The 5926-nt window shown below is 32.1% G+C and overlaps 1 long non-coding RNA gene across 1 annotated transcript; it reads left to right on the top strand.

The window, feature by feature from the left end:
- The first annotated feature begins 980 nt into the window (after positions 1-980).
- On the top strand, positions 981-1456 carry LOC125499538 (uncharacterized). The gene is made up of 2 exons (XR_007276434.2): positions 981-1105; positions 1291-1456. It is a non-coding gene; the product is annotated as an uncharacterized LOC125499538 (long non-coding RNA).
- Positions 1457-5926: the final 4470 nt, after the last annotated feature.

Here is a 5926-nt window from a genome sequence, read left to right as displayed (position 1 = left end):
TCAATGCATGAAATGCTCGAGTTTTGCTTGACTAAGTTATTTCTAGCTCTTCCTTTTACAAAAATGTTGACTACAGTTGTGATACCTGTCATATAATTACAAATTTCCAACTTGTCAGGAAAGAGGTAATTGCGTTTGCTCATTGTGTTTTCCATGACTATGTAAAATTCAATTGTTTTGTTTCCTTCGACTGATGTCTACATCAAAGATCTGGATATTTGCTTTACCTTGCTCGCTTCTGCTAGTGTTGCATAGGTGAATTGTGTCAATTTGACTATAATGTAAAGGTGGCTAAGCACTTCTACTTCAGTTTGAAAATTTAGTACCCTTCTGTACTTTTTGGGTTTGCTTTACCAGAACTGTGTAACTCCATGCCCTATAGTGTGTCTACCTAAATTTTAGATTAACGGGAACTATAATATTAAGTTGCATGCTTATTTTAGACTTACTACAAGGTAACTAATTATTTATAGGAAGATGAGCATGGAGAAGAAATGAGCTTGATTGAACTTTGGGAAGCAACTCATAAGAGGAAGGATGGAACCTATCTTGAAGGCACAGAGACTTCGGACTTTTTGGTACTTGGTCTAACACAATAGTGATATTTTTGCATTCTATTTTTCTATCATCAGATTTACATAATTTATTCCCTAAAAAATTGTGCAGGAGGATGCAAAGGCAAAGGTTGATTCATTAAAACTTTGTAATCCTACTATGTCTCGTGTTGACGTTGAGAATGAAGCCTTTCAAGCTGTCATGAATGGAGATGAAGTACCTGAACGACCCCAGGGATATGGATTTGGGGTGAAAAAAAGTGATATTTATGGGGTGCGTGGTGAACTTAGAAAAGAAGGTTATGGAAAACTTAAAAGGAGACATGTGGAACTTGAAAACATTGTGGAAACATCTTTATTGAAGAAGAGAAATGAGGAACTTGAAAAACAAAACAAAGAGATGACTAACAAATTTGATGAGCATATATACTAAGATGATGAAGACCGTTGCTACACATTTTTCTCTAGTGTTGGATGCGGTACGTGATGGAAAAGCTTCTACTCAACTTATAGATGCTGCAAAGTCAGCTATGCATTTGATTACTACAGAGGTATTGTTATAATATTATCATTCATTGTTTCATTTGAATTATCAAAATCAAGTTGCACCATCTAGTTACCTATTCTTTTCTTTTGCATTAACTAACTTTTTTACATCTTTTATAATTGACCATCACTATAATATATCACATTATATAAGATTACTTATTATGTCATTCTTTGTTTTTTTTTCAAGGATCAAGATGATGGTGAAGGAAAAGAAGCCAAGGATCCATTAAATTAGTACAACTCGTAAGTTATTAATGATTTGAAAAGGTCTTGTAAAAGATATATTTCTTTTGTTATGTTTTTTTTGTAAGGTTTTAAGAAGTTGATATAGTAGACATTATCTAATTGACTTATTTGTGATCGAACAAAATATTTTAGTGTGTATTAGTTAATTAAGACAGATATTAATATTATTATATATATATTATTGGTCATTTCTACTTAAGTATTTTTTATTGGAAAATTGCTTATAATATATTATATTTGATCCATATCCAATTAAATAATGGTTATTATTATTAGATGTTTTTTCTAGGCTAAAATCTCGACACTTTTTCGTGTTAAGAGTTATCTTGGCTCTAAAAATTTATTTGTGGAGGTAAAATAATCTTGACGTTAGAATGTGTCTAGAGCATATTGCGCGACGCAAAAAAGCGCTGAGAAACCCAACACAAAACAGCGTCACACACATTTCAAGTCGCAGAAAAGCGTTGAGAAACGCAACACAAAAAAGCGTCGCAAATCATTCTGGACGCGTCTTTGCGTTGAGAATCTCAACGCAAGAAAGCGTCGAGAATTCTCCACGCCTAAAATCTCGACGCTTTTGCAAAGCGTTGAGAATCAATTTCTCAACGCATTTTTCCGTCTAGAATATTAAGGAAAAGCGTTGAGAAAACACTCTTTTTCTAGTAGTGGTTATGGGATTTTTGGTTTATGTTTTGCAAATCTCCTTCTTCCCTGTGGGAGTTGTGAGTATGGTTCTTTCGTTTTTATGTATGAGAAATTATTCTCATTGGTTGAAGTTCGAGACTCAACATGCAGGTATTGGAATCTCAGATGCGGTCAACATTACTCGATCAAGAATGTTCTTCCCAAACTATATCAGAATGATAGACTTACTCATCAATAGCTGCTTGATTCAGCAAATACATACAAGAGGGCTGTGCTGTATTGTTCGATCTGGTTCATTGTAGTTTCTTCGAAGACGAATTTGATTTAGTCTTGTTTAATTATATCTTGTTTTACTTTAATACCTATTGTAGATGCCGTTTGGCCTTCAATTAATGAAATTTCTCTTTAAAAAAAAAAAGCTAATTTCTTGCATTGTATACATAGATTATCTTTTCACCAAAATACAAAAATAAATTATCATAAAAAATATTATATTTGTTGAAATTGAAATTATATAAGTAGCATTTGAGAACCCAAATTTAATTTCAATTTTATTACTTCAATTCTAAAAATTCAAATCATACATTTGAGTTCCAATTTCTCAAACTCATCTGGCAATCATGAAAATTGAAATTGATTTATACAAACTAAGACACATTAATACTTATTAAAACAATTCGATATCGATTAATTAAATCCTACTCTACTTTTTTTTGCAGGGAACTAATTATCTCTACTAAATAAAGTTGATTAATACTAAAAGAGATTGTTTTATTTAACAAATAAAAATTGTTTTATTGCAAATGACTCCTACCAAATTATAGTACTAGCAAACTATGCACATGATGCATGCCTGATTTATTTTGTAATTTGTTCAAACATAAATTCTAACTTTTTTAGGCATAAATAAACAAGAGTAAAAATTTAAACATTAATTAATTGATAAAATATATAATTGATGTAATATTCCTTTTTACTTTTTTTCAACATAAATATACTAAATCTTATAATCAATGTTTCTTTTTTTTGGTGGCTCAATTATAACTTAATTGCATTCAACTTTTAAGTTAATTTTTTAATATTATATTTGAGTTTGAGTTTGTTTCTCCCCCTTTATTTTGTAGTAGTTGATTTACTAGTAATGGGCATTAAGTAATTTTATAGGAGGATACCACAGCTCCCCATCCTTTATATGATAGAGTTTTTTTTTTTTGTCAGGTACAAAGAACACATGCGCAGTTGCACCTACGCTGTCACAAGGCTCCAAACATGGCTCAAAACTTAAAGACATCGTCCCCTTTCCCCCTGTTTCTCTAATCTTTGATCTTCTTTTTGTAGGAGATAATAGGGTAACCAACAAACACCAAGCTAAGGGTCTCATGTCTCTGTTTTTAAGTTGTTCACACATTAAATGTTACTTTTGCATGCCAATGTATCATTATGACTATTATTACTTTTCTAACAATTAAGAAAGTATATGGAAATAATTGATATATTGAAAATATAAAATTGTACAAGTTTGACAACATCTCACATTAAGGCTCCGTTTGGTAGGGCGTAAAATATTTTCAGTGTAAAATGATTTTCATGGAAAACAATTTACAATGGAAAACACAATTCCAAAATTAGTTTTCCATTGTTTGGTTCGATGTAAAAAAAATGATGAAATGAAAAGAAAATGAAAGGGAAAGTAAGGAGGTAGTGAGAGGAGTGTACAAGAGAGAGAAGGAAAATAGTTTTCCCTTCATTTTGAAAGGAAAATGGTTTTCCATCTTTGGGAGAGTAATTTTACCCCAAGGGAAAATGGTTTTTACACTCTTTTGCCAACCAAACAATGTAAAACTGAAAATAGAGCAAAACAGTTTTCCGGGAAAACGTTTTACGCCCTACCAAACGGAGCCTAATACATTACTTTTGTACAATGAGCAGTAAACTGAAATCAAGAAAAATAAGATTAATAGAACATGCATGGCTGCTACATGGGTATTGGGTAGTGTATAGCGAGGCAATATTCAAGCGTACGTAGCACAGCTCCCCCAACATGCCATGAGACTCTCAGGCTCAACCAAGTCAACAAAATGCAAGACAATGATGCATGCCAAGAAATCATAAAAACCCTCTTCAAAGCTGCTTTATTTCCTTGCTATGTGAAACAAGCACCATCATAAACAACTAAACAGGTAAGAACAAGCTCAGAGTCACTTCAAAAGAGGCGGAAGTTATATAGTTATATATGTAGGCCATGGATGATGGACCTACATGCTCCAAATAACATTTAAAGGCTTACATAGGGAGAAAGATAAATATGATAAAAGAGCACTACTACCATGCATGACCGTCTTTTGTTCTGGTTGCATGGGACAATGCTTTTGGACTTGAAGACTTTCAAGGACACTAAGATTTCTATATAACGATTGTTCTATCACAACCCATACAAAATATGGGGAAGTTTAGGAAAGTGATCATTCAGTGTCATGTTTGTCACATGAAACATGACCTACATATTAACATATCCTTTCTGCCTTATTTTTATATTTACACTTTGGCTTCATGTGAAATTAAGTTTAAATTATGACCATATTATTTTTACCAAAATTTGAAAAACAAATCTTAGTATATAAGAAGCTAAAGTTGTTATGTCTTTTTGTAATCTTTGAAATATCATCTTTTTATACTTAATAGATAGTTCGATATAATGGTCAAAATTGCGCATTTGACAAGACTAAGAGTCAAATTTGTTGTCACGAATAGAAGGAGGAAGTGATAATTGTATTAGATTTATAACAATGTTTATTTTTGTAATCTTTATTTATTAGAGATTAGTAATATTATAGTAATACAAATTTTAGGATAATAACTTGGTTAAAATAGTCTTGGAGACTATCGAAAGACAAAATTATTAGAGAATCTCGAGTATGGATATCCTATTTATATCATCTCTGTAATGTGTGCTATATAAGAGGTAATTTTTTATTGGAGTCAAAATACCATACCATGTAGCGATGTAGATCATTCCATTTCTATTCTCCTTCTCTTGATTATAAGTTTATATTAAAAAAAATTTAAAAAAATCTAGTATAACCAATTGTATATATTGAACAAAAAGAAAATTAAGTGGATGTTACCCTTTTTGAGAACATGTTTATTAGTTTTCTCTGAGAACATCTCAAACAAATTAGCCTGGTAATAAGTTTTGGTAGGAAATCATGAAATATTTACGCAATGTATGATAAGCTGATTTAAACTCAATCTTCGACATCATTCTCATGCAACGTCCCAAAATAATCACATATGATGACATCCATATTGAACCTTTTCAAGTGTTAATTTTAAGTTTTATTGACTCCTAGATTCTTGAATGCAAGTCATAATATTGCCGGATGCTTTATAGGGATTAGAATCATCCTTTCCTATTTCTTAATTCAAACGTCTTGCGTTAAAAATCAAAAGGTTTTCTTGGATTCCAACCTTTTTCTCGTGGCTTCAGAATTACTTAAAAATTATACGCACTCAAACTGCCTTATCCAAGAGTAACAGCTTCATGTGGCTTGTTTTAGCAAGAGCTAATGGCTTATCACACTTCCCAAGCCTAAAAGAAATACTTAAGATTTTAAGAACAGGTTTTGTAGTAGGTCGTAAATTTGTAACAAAGGGTAGGTCGTGGGTCCATGTTTGCCACCCTCGTAGGGTGCTGCGCGGAGTGGGCTTCAATCAAAAAAAAAAATACTACTGCTGCTTTGTTAAGTGAGTTTCAGAGTCACATCTCAACATTCAACGTGAGATGGACTAGGCTATTTAGTGTCCCTAGTCCCTACCCCCTATTTTGTACTTGTCGTGGCTAGTGTGACTAGTGCTGATTTGTTGACTAATCTTCTTGTTCATGTCTTGAGACTTGAGAGTTGATACTCATGGGAGACGAATTTGACAATGCC

This window comes from Beta vulgaris, chromosome 7 (assembly GCF_026745355.1).
Source record: "Beta vulgaris subsp. vulgaris cultivar EL10 chromosome 7, EL10.2, whole genome shotgun sequence".
Lineage (NCBI taxonomy): Eukaryota > Viridiplantae > Streptophyta > Magnoliopsida > Caryophyllales > Amaranthaceae > Beta > Beta vulgaris.
Note: the sequence above shows the minus strand (reverse complement) of the source record. Positions and strands in the feature narration are given on the sequence as shown.